Source organism: Bombus affinis, chromosome 1 (assembly GCF_024516045.1).
Source record: "Bombus affinis isolate iyBomAffi1 chromosome 1, iyBomAffi1.2, whole genome shotgun sequence".
Classification (NCBI taxonomy): domain Eukaryota; kingdom Metazoa; phylum Arthropoda; class Insecta; order Hymenoptera; family Apidae; genus Bombus; species Bombus affinis.
Window position 1 is genome coordinate 14,829,446 of NC_066344.1, and position 13,131 is coordinate 14,842,576.

Here is a 13,131-nt window from a genome sequence, read left to right on the forward strand (position 1 = left end):
GTGTCGAGAGCTGCTTAGGAATCGAGCCGGCTGGTCGCAGTGACGTTCACGTCGACGTCGATAGAGTATTTTATTTCACGAGCAACCATAATTGGAAGGAGAAAAAACCGATAATAACAGAACGCGTGGAAACGCGTGCACGAGAGCCTGTGTGCACGCGAACACGGCAGCAACACGTGGTAGGTTATAACGTGTACGAGGGTTGGAGTTTGGGTCGAGCAGTGATTTGGCAAGCTCGTTCGACGTCTGGAAACACCGGCGACGCTGATGGCGCACGATCTAAACTCCGCAGGAGGTTAAGGCCGAGGAATAGACGAACGAGGATAGCGAGTAATTGGATTAACCTGCCAAGGTTCCGGCTACGGTTCCGCCACTCTCGCGGCTCGCCCTAAACTTAAGACTTTGCCAACTAGCTGCTGTCCGCGAACCGCGTTCTACAGAAAAATCTGCATAAACACGTACGTGTGTGTTTCGCGTGTCACGTGCAGGCCAACTCTGTCGCTTGGTAGTTTGCTCGATATTGCCATAAATCTAATTTTATTTGCACGTTTAACGAATCGATGGTATTCTTATGAGAGTCGAACGCCACCGGCAAATGCCAAGTGTTTTCACAGCTTGCGGCCGACGCAACGGCTAATCAAACGGACTGTTCCAGTAACAGAACGCGCGTAATCACCAGCGATCAATTAGTTGGTTAATTGTCGAACGTCATGCTCTGCATCGTCGCGTCTCATTTACTCAGAAAACAAAGAACATCGACGCGAGCAATGCACTGCTATTACTTGCACAATCTCGATTACAGTACTTTCGCAGCAGCAATTAATCCATTTGCTTCCAAGCGCGGATTAACCCGCACGCTGCGACTGCTTTTTATTTCAGTCGCTAAGTATTCCTCAGACGTGAGAGTTCACGTTTGACCCGTTTGTCACCATCTCGCCTACATCAGTTTATTGTATTGACCATTTAAAGAATTCCATTTCCAATAATATGATCTAATTTCTTATTTCTTCTTTTTCTTTAAATAAATAATTTTTTCTTTCTTCCTCTGTTATAAAGAATGTAAGATGCGATGTTTGCGAAATAACACTGTCTACCAATTGATTTGAACAGTAAATTTTCGATAAGTCCATGAAGAATTCGGATGTCATTTACTGCACCTACAACCAACCGCGCGCGGTGATAGGGACCAGTCCTCTGAGGTGGAGCCATAATGCAAATGGGTTAACAGGCTAAATATTAATTACACGTTCATGAATTATCGAGTATCTCCTCTTGGTATTCTTTTAACTTCTGCGGAAGCTATATCGGGAAATAGATACGCGTACGTGTAAAAGACCCATTGGCCGCAGGTTGCGAGCGAACGCTTGTACGTATAATTCAATGGCGACCGACTTGGGCGATAATTTAGCAGAATCGCCGTGCTCCGCGCAGTTCCCCATAAATTTCATTTCCTTTCCGCTGCTGGAGCTTCACGTGAACGGACACTGGCGCGCTTAAATCCATTCTAAGTACCTAGGATCCGGTCACGTCGAGTGTTAGTCAAGAAGCGATCCGATCGCCGCTTAAAATCAATCGATAGAAGCTCGTTAAATCGGCTAGAATAAGTGGGTACTCGTGCGGGTCTAGCTTGTAAAAAGAAGTGGTCGGTGGCGTTTAAGCGGAATCAAAGCTAACCCGATTTGCTTTAAGACGCTGCTCGCCAACTCCACCGGTGTTTGTCAAACCCATCCACGCGTCCGACAGCTTCAATCGATGTCTACATTCAAATCCATTTAAGACCGCTTTGGCGTCTCTTTCTCGGTGTCCACCACGTCGGATGCCCAGGAGACATCTTAATCCGGACCCGCGACTCGCTCTTCCCGTCACGCTCTCCTCCTATCGCGCGCAACTTCTTCCCTTCGATTTATCGCACCTGTCTGCCTCGTCTCGTTTTCACGTTTCATCGCCACCTTCGCCAATTTACAATTCCGTTTCAACTTTTACTCGCGGAATGGACAACAGTCGAATGACGCTAGCAGGGCCGGCGTGACCCTTTGCGGAGCTGGGTTCAAAAATTTGCCTGGGCCTAAATACGCATTCAAATACTACATTTAAGTTTTACAACGAGGAATTATTTATTTACAAATGCTGTTACATGTTATTCAGGGTGGTTGGTAATTGGTGGTACAAGCGGAAAGGGGGTGATTCTACGCGAAAAAAGAAGTCGAAAATATAGAATAAAAATTTTTCGTTTGAGGCTTTGTTTTCGAGAAAATCGACTTTGAATTTTGGCTCGGTACGCCTGCACTTTATCACGTCTCATTATAACGGATCTCACTTACGCTTAACTTTGATGATTTTTCTCACTACTTTAAACCGAATCATCGCTACTGAAAAAATGTCTTGCATCTGTTAACGATATCATCATTCTGTAAACAATTAATCAAAATCGGTATTTTTTAATTGGGTAATTTTCGTAGAGGGGCATGTCAGGCTCCGATGAACGCGTCGAACCTGGACGCTAACTTTTTATGCCGATCTCCCACACGATAGTAATTTTTCACGAAACATCGATCGCGTTTCCTCTCGATCGTAACTTTCAATCTGCCAATCAGAAAATACGCGTATCAGCGTATGCGTGAAATATTCCCGCAATAACACGACCGATATTTCCCAAGCGGCACGCGTCATTTTCCGTATTATAGTCGATTAAAAATTCCGCAGATTACAGAATAGCAGGTGTCTAGCTCGGATCGATACTCGATAGAGCACCGGCTAGAGGGCAAAGACGAGACTTGAGATCGTTCCGACCACCTAAACGCGACTCGACGACCAGCAGAGACGTAGGATCGAACGTTTCGTCGCGGTACAACCATCGGATATCCAACAGCTTTTATATTCGTTCGCTTGCAACGTACTTATCGTTGCTTGTGTACTTGGGCGAATAAATATTGACATAAATCCGGCCATCGCCTGGTTACTTGATACGAGCTGTTTAAACGTCCTTTAACACCTGAATGCATTAGAACGTGGTTCTGCCGCTACGATAATCCGTCTCCGCAACGGCGCGTAAATCGAACTGTATCGGAACGTGGAATATCGAACGTGTCGCAGGAAAATGACTGTCCGACCGTGAACGTTATTACATGCGCGTTATTGGACCGCGTTCACAATCTACTCGAAGATACGAGGCTGCTGCTATTGGTCTTGGAACCTCTTGCGATTTCATTTCTGTTTCTCAGATCGAATAAATCTGTTCGTAACGTCGTAAGAACGTGGCGCGATGCATCTGTTTATCGCAACAGACTCGATCTCGGCTCGCAATAATCCGCAACGATTACGTTGTACGAGGCTAAACTCGAGCCAACGTGAAATACGTTTAGAAAGATGTTTGAGATACATCGAGGGAAATCAAAGTGAACGTATTGTAGAAATAGGGGAAACACGACGTAAGATGGAAAATCGAGGAGAAGCTGGCGAATTCGATCGGTTGAAAGCTTTCTTTTTCTTTCTCGTAAGAAGGCAGTTTTTTGGACGAGAAGAGAAGTTGGCATGAATGCAGCTGGCCGTATCGGCTCTACGAGAACCTCTTTCCGAGAAGAGATTACATAGGAGCATTTACGGGTGAAAAAGTATTCACCACGCGCCCTTGTGACCCGAAAAATTCTCAGTCGTTACTTGGTGGCCGATAATCGAAAGCGCGTCTAGTCGTGGAAAGCAGAGCGACGCGACGCTTCGATGGACTTTTATTCGAGCGAAAATTGCTTTAGCGTTCACCGACCATACCGCATTTGCTCGATCCTTCGAATCTGCCAGTTGCCGAAACACAAGTTGGCAAAAGTGTCGCGATAGAACGTGCACGATTATCGCGTTCCTTCAATTCTCGGTAAAACGAACGATCCTCAGCTTGTTCCGCTTCGTTGTCCTAAGTAAAATATAACCACGTGCCGATTAACGATTTCCTCGAGCAAACGTGGAGAAATGAACGTTTGTAGGTCAGAGAATCCATTGGAACGCGAGTTACGCGCGTTACTCCGGCGTGACAGATTTCCGTCCAATCTTCGTACATTTCGTCCAACTCGATTCTATGTTGGCGCACCGAGCTCTCTATGGGGAACTTTTCTATTGAAATATGTATAATTTTCTCTGCTACACTAAATTGGTCGCGTAGTAGCGACACACGTATGCGAATATGAGTGTGTAGAAGTATGTGTGTACTCGAAAACAGATGAATGTAACTGCTCCATTGGCAGCGTGGTATGGAAGATGGCGAGACAAAGAAAATGCTGAGACGCGAGCAAATGTATATCGACGAAGATCCTGGGAATCGTTTCTTAAATAAATCTAAAACTATTTTAATACGAATCCTAAATATAACCTTAGTGTTCCTTTACTTTTATTTCGGTCATTAAGATCCACAATTCTCAACATTTTCAAAACTCCGTACGCTTCGCTGAGCCGTATTTCGCGCTAGTCCAGGTTAGTCCGTGGTACACGTAGATTATTCCGGATGAACGAGGAATTATTTACGAAAGGACGTTTGCAGGGAGTACGAGACGATCATGCGAGAATCGTGTTGCAAGCGTAACTATGCGAGCTGGCACGTCGCTGGAATTTCACAATGTATTCTTCCTCCACGTGCCTCAAAGCTGGTAAGACTTGTTAATGCTACACGCGAACAAGTACTTTAGAAAGAGAGGAAAACGAAGGGAAAAGAGGGAAACAGGGCGTGCTACGATCGTCGTGTTTCGTTACGTCTACGACCAGATAGCAAGCATTCTCATCCTTCGGATTATAACGTGTACAGTTTTATTTGGACGCGTATTCTATAGTCGTCTGATCAGCCCTGTCTCACTTCGACAACGTCACAAAACGTTCCATGTATTTGACATTGAAGAATCAACCGAATGAACGGACGACCGTCTGACCTATGCCGATCCATACTACTAGCGTACTACGTGGAACCGTGAGAACGCGTTTGCTAAAATCGCAACACACAATCGCGTTAAACAGCGGCAACGCGTTTATAAAAATGCAAACAGCGTTTAATCTCCGTCGAAAGACTAGCGCCGCTACACACTAATCACCGCTGGTAAACAAGCTCTTAAATATTTACAAAGTCTTGCTAGCTCGAACCTGGCTACGTTCGTTAGCCCGAGAGTGTAATCGCTGTAACCACCGTTTCTAACGTCGTCCGTCATCGCTCGCGCGAGAAAATATCTTGCTTTGCCTTTGTCATTAGGTGATATCGAGAAAATCCGCAATCACTTAGTTGCCAGTCCAATATTTCACATTTGTTTACTGGCAACCAAGTGATTTTGTCAATACCACCTACCGACAACAACAACAAACAAGCTCTTAAATATTTACAAAGTCTTGCTAGCTCGAACCTTAGCTCGAATAAACAAATATCTTGAAATATGTGAAATATTAGATTGGCAACTAAGTGATTGCGGATTTTGTCGATACCGCCTAATAACAAAACTCGCAATCACTTAATTGCCAAGCCAATATCTCGCACGAATGTGGCAAAGGGAAAATACACGAAAGAAGAAGATATTGCGATTAAAAATAATGGTCGTTGAAAATCTAATAAGGCGAGTACGCGGAGAAATCGATGAACTGGCGGGAATTCGGAAGCGAGCGTTGCCGGATAATGAGTTCTTACGAGTTGATCCATAGAAAAAGGGAAAGCTCCAAAGGCGGCGCGTTGAAACGACCCGACAACGTGCTGCTACCGCCGCCTATGCAGTCTATTAAACATAGATAGGAGTACCGCATTGCCGTGAATCGGCGTGGGGAAGTGTTAGGGGTTTGCTGCGCCGTTCTCTTTCTCTGTCGGTTTCTCCCTCTACCTCTCGCGTTCTCGCACTCTCCGTGCCTCTACGCGTACTAAGCTACGAACACCGCTACACCAGATACTACAGAACCTGTACTGAACCTGTGCGGGCTATACGAGGGATGAACAAACTGCGGCCCCAGGTCAGATGCGCAAGCTTCTCGCTGCTATATTTACTTTTACCTGTTCGCCTACCTGCGCGACATGGCCGGACGTTGGACGTCGCGTGGTGATGTTTTATTACGCAACGTGGTAGCGTTCGGTAATGTTTTTACGCGAAATTTCCCTGCACCGCGTCGTCCATGGGCTTTATGGAAATTTTTGCTTTGTCACTTCTCAACACGCGAATTATTTGCCTACACGCTATTTCGCCTTCTTAATCGCCGCTTAACTCGATGCGAAAGTTCAATGACGTTGCTTACGAGCCGATGAAACACTCGAGCAAATGATCGTTGTATGCTTCGATTGTATGATAATTCCGCGATCGTTATAACACACACCTACGCGCTCCTGTGAAACGGATAGAAACGCTGAAAGCCATTTTCCCGAAACACAGCCGACCCTTTGTGTAAATTTCACGCGGACAAAGCAAGCTTTGAAACAGCGAAAGGTGAGCGAATAATGTTCAACGAATTATCAAACGCGTTTACGAAATATCAACGGATTAAAAAGAAAAAAAAAAGGTAGAGGCAGAGGAAGATTTAAAAGGGAAATGGAAATCGGCACATCTATGTATTTACCCATCTGGCAAAGCTTTCGTGATCGAATCACCGATTTTCCAGTCCCGCTGTGATTTATAACTATCGTTCTTCGATGGCTTCTCCTTTCTCTTTTTAATTTGTTCTCGTTAAATTAATCCGCCGCGCGACAGGTCGCGCTATAATTGTTTATCCGGTCGCTTACGTCCGTGCCATATTTCCACATTAATGTTTCATTACCCCGTCTATTTTTATAGCATCGCAGCGGCCATGGTCGGCAAACTTTTCTCCTCTCGCGTTCTCCTTCTCGTTCCCGGCGAAGAAAAAAAAAAAAAAATACACGCCAGCTATAATTTGCGCTATCTCTTCTTCGTTTAACTCGCCAATCTTCCCAGCCATCCGTCCGATCGTTTCAAAGCGACCTAACGATTGCCGAAAGTAGATTCATCGCTTCCCGTTAACGTTTCTTGATAGGGCAGACGCGTCGATACTCAATAACCAACCCCCTATCGACGTTCCATTGTGCGCTATAATAATCGCTTTTGACAATTACCCAACTAACAGGCTGATCTAGCTAAATCGATCGATCAAACTACCAGCGGAAACGTAGAAAGCTAGGTGAAATCGTTAAACATGTCGCTGGGAATAATCCACGGCCAGTTAGCATAAATTGCCTCGGTGGAAATATTTCATAAAACGGTGAAAAGTTCGTAATCGAAGCAACGAGAAGGAAACCGTCTACCCCGCGGGCCGCTGAAACTCGGTACGCCGCTATTTTCCTCTGGTCGAGAAAAACTCGAGAATCGTTCAAAAATGTATTCGATCTCCTGAGGGAAAGTTTTGTAAAAATACCGAACTAATGATACAACACGTTCACTGCTACGCGTGTTTTCGATGAAATCTCCTTCAGGCCACGAGTGTCGCTGCAACAAGCGTACTCTGCCAGACTCGCACCGATATTTTAGATAACTTAAGATCTCCGCCCTAATTCGTTACAATGTCGAAAAGAAAAATGGGAAACTTATTTCTTAGTGAGCGAAATAGCAGTGAAAAAGTAGTAGCAATGAGGGAGAAATCAGATTTCCTAGAAATAGAAATATAAGTAGAATTACATCGTCTGATTCTGATTCGGATATTGATAAGTACAATCGTAGTGATACTGAATGTAATGAAGATATCGTTGACGAGATTTGACAGGAATTGGTCATTGAGGAAGAAAGAAAAACTGATGATACCGAGGAAAGTACAATTCAGTTTGGTGAATTGAATGAATTCAGTGGTCGGCAGAAGTAATTTTCTTTTCCTGAGACAGACGGTCTCATTATAGGCGATTAATCCATAATATCCATTATAGGCCATTAATCCATGGCGATGTTAATCCATATGATGTGTTGAGCTGTTCGTTGACGACGAAATAATAAACTTACTTGCGTCAGAAAATTGCAACAAGGAAGGATATAAATATTAGAAGATTTAGAGAAATATTAGCTGAAAAATTATTAGGGTTGCCTGAAGATAGAAAAAATCCTCAGCATGATATCGCCGCTGGGACAAATGATTCCGGAAGAAGCATTAGACGCACATGCAAATTGTGTTATGCAGATAAAAGACGTCGAAAGGACCGTTCAAAGGCACGGGAGAATTTAAAGAAAGCAACGACTTATTGTCCAAATTGTCCCGGCCAAACTCACCTTTGTATAGAATGCTTCAAACTTTTCCATTCTAAATAATTTTCTTAATAAACCATTTTCGTATTACTTTTATAACAATTCGATAGTTTTATTATTTCCTCTGGAATATCTTTTCAAATACCTACGACGATCCTTAGTCAAGTAATCCTTAGCAAGTAGTCAAGTAATCGTCACCCGAATATGGGTGACGAGGACCTAGCAGAAACTTTGCTGTCACCCGAACGTGGGTGACGCGGCAGTCAACGTGATAACAGCGCGGTGAAGTTTGGTAAAGTTAACGGTGTGCCGAATGGCGCTAGGCGGAGGGCAAACAGTGGCGGTTCAGTGTCACGTAATTTTTGCTCGGCCGAGAGAGCGTGACGAAACGTTCGAGACGATACTAACGGGACGTCGGGACAACGGAAAACCGGTGCCGGGTTACAACCTCGCTCTTGCCCTCGTTCTCGTTTGTTATTCTTAACGTCGTTGCAACCGCAGTCGAATCTACGCGTACCACTCGCACCCTTCTCCGCCAAACCCTCCCATTTTCCACACTTCTGCATCGCGCGAAATGGCTGTCGCCGTTTCATCTCCCCGCCCCATGTGCTCGCTTTTTTCCGCCGAATAAAACTTCTATTCCACGATATAGCGCTTTCTGAAAGGCATTTCATCGTCTGCCTGGCCTCTGCCGTCTCTTTAGTCCGAGATGGCCTTCAATTGCGCCGCGCGATCTTTGCTTCGCGCTGTTATCTCTCCGTGGTTACACGCGGAATCTGCGTATCGCGAAACTACTGTATCTCGTTAACGCGCCGCGAAATCTCCTGTTAAGATCGTCGCTCGTTCAGCGACTGCCTTTTCACGCGCATTTCTTTGCTGTTTTATTATACTTCTTTGCTGTTTTGTTAATTATACGCTGTCGAATAGCTTTCTTTCTTGTATCTGTGGTGGATGGTGAGACGTGTTGTTGGTTACAGTAATAAGGAGGTGAGTTAATTCAATGAACCATATTTACAGATATTTTAAAATGTAGAATACAAAGTTAATCGCAAGCGTTGCTCGCTTGATGATATTCGTTATGAGATTGCGCGATACTGCGGTACTGATGCTAATTGTTATGCTGATTTGTTAGACTGATTCGTTATACTTATTCGCTTGACTGACTGACTGACTGACTTGATACTGATATTCATTCGCACGACTGACTGACTGACTGACTGACTGACTGACTGACTGACTGACTGATTGATTGACTGATTGATTGACTGACTGACTGACTTGATACTGATATTCATTCGCATGACTGACTGACTGACTCGATACTGATATTCATTCGCACGACTGACTGACAGACTGACTGACTCGATATTGATATTCATTCGCGCGACTGACTGACTGACTGACTGACTGATTGATTGACTGATTGACTGACTGACTGACTGACTTGATACTGATATTCATTCGCATGACTGACTGACTGATTCGATACTGATATTCATTCGCACGACTGACTGACTGACTGACTGACTCGATATTGATATTCACTCGCGCGACTGACTAACTGACTGACTGACTGACTGACTGACTGACTCGATATTGATATTCATTCGCGCGACTGACTGACTGACTGACTGACTGACTTGATACTGATATTCATTCGCATGACTGACTGACTGATTCGATACTGATATTCATTCGCGCGACTGACTAACTGACTGACTGACTCGATATTGATATTCATTCGCGCGACTGACTAACTGACTGACTGACTGACTGACTGACTGACTGATTGATTGACTGATTGACTGACTAATTGACTGACTTGATACTGATATTCATTCGCACGACTGATTGACTGATTGGCTGACTGACTGAGTCGATATTGATATTCATTCGCACGACTGACTGACTGACTGAATGACTTGATACTGATATTGACTCGCGCTACTGACTCTTGGAGAACATAGTCGTCTATTTGTACTAATCGAGGGGAGGTACTGGAACGTTTGAACTTGTCGCCGGTTGTAGGTTGCACATAGCAGCGAAATTGCTTTGTCCAGAGTTTGTTTATTACATTACCTCGTATAGTGTTAATCCTTTGTGGCAAAACAACTATGTGAGGCATCTTCATATCGAAACGTCCTAAGACGCATAAGCCGCTACATATCTTTACTCGATGCGAATTTGTTTGAACGCGTGCGAGCAGTTTACGAGGATGTTAAACGTAGAATAGAGCTAAAAAAATGACCATAAAGAAAGATCGATCGCCGCGTTATTGAACTTTCTGCCAACGTGAGTTCGCATTTGACGCGTCACGTCGCCCTGACACCAAATCGACCGGAGAAGCGACGTCGTTTCGGCCTTCGCAGACACAAATCCAACTTCGTCGTTCGTATCGCTCATCGAACTTACGCCACTTCTGGATATAAGTATATATATGTACACGTACTTGTACGTGTATCTGACCACATATATGTGTACATAACGCGTATAACAGGACGCGTGTACATAAGGAAAGGGGTAGGGAGTCTGCGTCAGCGATACGTCTAATATCTTTATTTCTACTATTGTAACGAGCACGGTTTACATGCTGATTTATTTAAATGAAAGAGTTTTGCATTTCCAAGGAAAAAAGAAATGCAGATCCGCGCGTAACAATCTGTATAAATAGAATAGGCGTTTCAGTGGTCACTTTAAAAATATACCGTGTAAACGTTGACACGGTTGTAAATCATAAAGCAATAGGATTGTACGGCCAGTGAAAAGGTAGTACGTTTATGCGAGCCAATTTTACCGCGAATAATTACACGTCCGGCGGCTAAAAAAGGTACAGGACGGCACGGAAATATGGATCTCGTTAGAGAGAAAGTGTTACGATTTAACACGGCTGGAAAGGCTAGATAAGCGAGCGTTTCGAGTAATGAAAAGCCACCTATTGACCGGACAGAAATGAAGGAGGAAGGCGTTGCACCAGTGCGCCGCGGCCGGGACGAACGAGTCCGCCGCAAGCGGACAAAGTAGCCGAAACAAGCTACGCCTCGTCCCACGTCTGCTCTTACGTGTTTCTGTGTGGCGCGAGCTTGTAACCAGGCGTCGCTTGCAACAGGTGCTTAGACAAAGGATAGTGTCTAACGGTGCGCCATCAACTTCCGAGAACTTCTTTCTTTCGCTTCGGTGATGGACGTAACGAGGGATCGGGTACGAACGGAAGCTTCACCGTCGAGCCGCGCGACAGACTTTCCCTTCCGCGGGATTCTTCTTTGCGTTGAAGCGCAACTTCGAACGCGATCCCTGCAATCCGAGAACGTGGCCGCTCCACGGAGAATCGCTGTGCGGGCAACGTAACGCGCGAGTATTCGTAAAATGTAATAGGAAAAAAGGGAAGAAAAGGACCGCGGCGCGAATCGATGTTCGACCCGCAAAAAACGAAGCACTCGTGGAACAATAGCGTGGACGGCGTGAAAGGGTCTGGCGTGAAATATATAACCACGTTGGGTGTAAAGCCGGCACGCGTGTTCACAATTAAACGTTAAGTGGGACGCTCGATTGATGTCCGATTAATAATAGCACGAAACGAACGAGAGTTGCGTGGCCAACTATTAATCGCTCTATTATTGCGATCAATACGTCACGTCGTGCTTGCGGTGTATCCTGAGTCCGATAAACACGAGGATGCGCTTATCGGCCGTGGACACATCCTCCGGGCTCGCGGATCCTCTAGGCCGACCTTCGATTCTCGCGTTTCACAAGAATCGTTCCGAATTGTTTATTTGGAAAGAAACGAGTCCTGGGAATTTACGATCGCTTCTGACACGCGCGCGCTATTCCGCCAAAATCGTTGCCATTCGCTGAAACGCTGGCTATAAAGCTGCTCGGCGAACCGCGGAAAATCAAAGAGGAGGAACGTGAGATTGGGCGTTGAAACGTCACGCTCGCTTCTATCGACACCAAACCTTTCATTTGCAACTATTCTGTCTTTTTTCTTAAATCGCACGATGGAGGAAACATCGTACGATGAGGAAAATCGATATCTGTTCGCAGATTCGAGCAAGTTGCTCGGGTGAATCTGAGTAGGCGAACGGTTCATCGACGGTGGAGCTGTTTGTTTGGAATTTGCAATTGCAGTCGAATTCGTGAATTCTGTATTCGCTAAACCTTCGTTCCCGGCAGCTCTCATTTCTTCTTCTCGCTTCGTGCACCTCCCACGCGCGATTATATAGTTTGTCCGAAAAGTTTCTTTCCTTCTATAAGGAAATAATAGACGCAAAATGTTTTATATCAGTTTATTGAATTATGCACGAACGAATTAATAGAAATAGAACGAAATGGATCATACCTAATTCAATAAAATAATATAAAACAGAAACCTTATGAAACGAAAGGAACTTTTCGGACAACCTGATATAATACTGCGACGCTGTGGCAAATCTAACTAATCCCATTATCGAACCTATTTGCCTGTAACGGTAATTAGGAACGCAGAACTCTGCACAGGTTCGCGAGAATTGTTTTGCCACGATCTACTGCAAGGCAGAATTCCTAGAACGTCAGACGAAACGAATTAGTCGCGTTTGAACGTGGCTGCGGCGTTTTTAATCGCTGGCAAGATTCGGATATTTTCCTTGCGTCTCGTAAATCATCTCGTAAATCATCGATCAAGCAAAACCAGGAATGAAAAAAACGGAACGTAGAACTTATCGAGTTCGCGTTACGAGTTTTCCATCGGACAGATCCTGACCAATCGTTTTATCGTGCAAATCCACAACCGGCCAACTCGTGTTTCCACGACGGACGAATGGCGCGTGTCAGCACGTTGATAAATGCATCGGCGAACAGCTTGAACGCGCCGCTGAAAAATCGAAGGAAACTGGGATGACCGAGCAAGTAGCAAGTCGAGAGCGAAATAATTTGCTCGCCTCTGCCATCTCTTCGCAATGCAATCGCAATC

The 13,131-nt window shown here is 44.9% G+C and overlaps 1 protein-coding gene and 2 long non-coding RNA genes across 11 annotated transcripts in view; 1 reads left to right on the plus strand and 2 right to left on the minus strand.

Annotated features, from left to right (window-relative positions):
- The window catches only part of LOC126922840 (uncharacterized), a 177,417-nt gene that overhangs the window by 161,088 nt on the left and 3,198 nt on the right, over positions 1-13,131 (plus strand). The window lies entirely within an intron of this gene.
- LOC126922544 (uncharacterized) overlaps positions 1-13,131 on the minus strand; it is a 66,799-nt gene that overhangs the window by 29,176 nt on the left and 24,492 nt on the right. The gene's annotated exons all lie outside the window — the stretch shown is intronic.
- Positions 7,355-9,588, minus strand: LOC126922900 (uncharacterized). The gene is made up of 2 exons (XR_007712992.1): positions 9,469-9,588; positions 7,355-9,424 (listed from the first exon to the last, which is right to left on the minus strand). It is a non-coding gene; the product is annotated as an uncharacterized LOC126922900 (long non-coding RNA).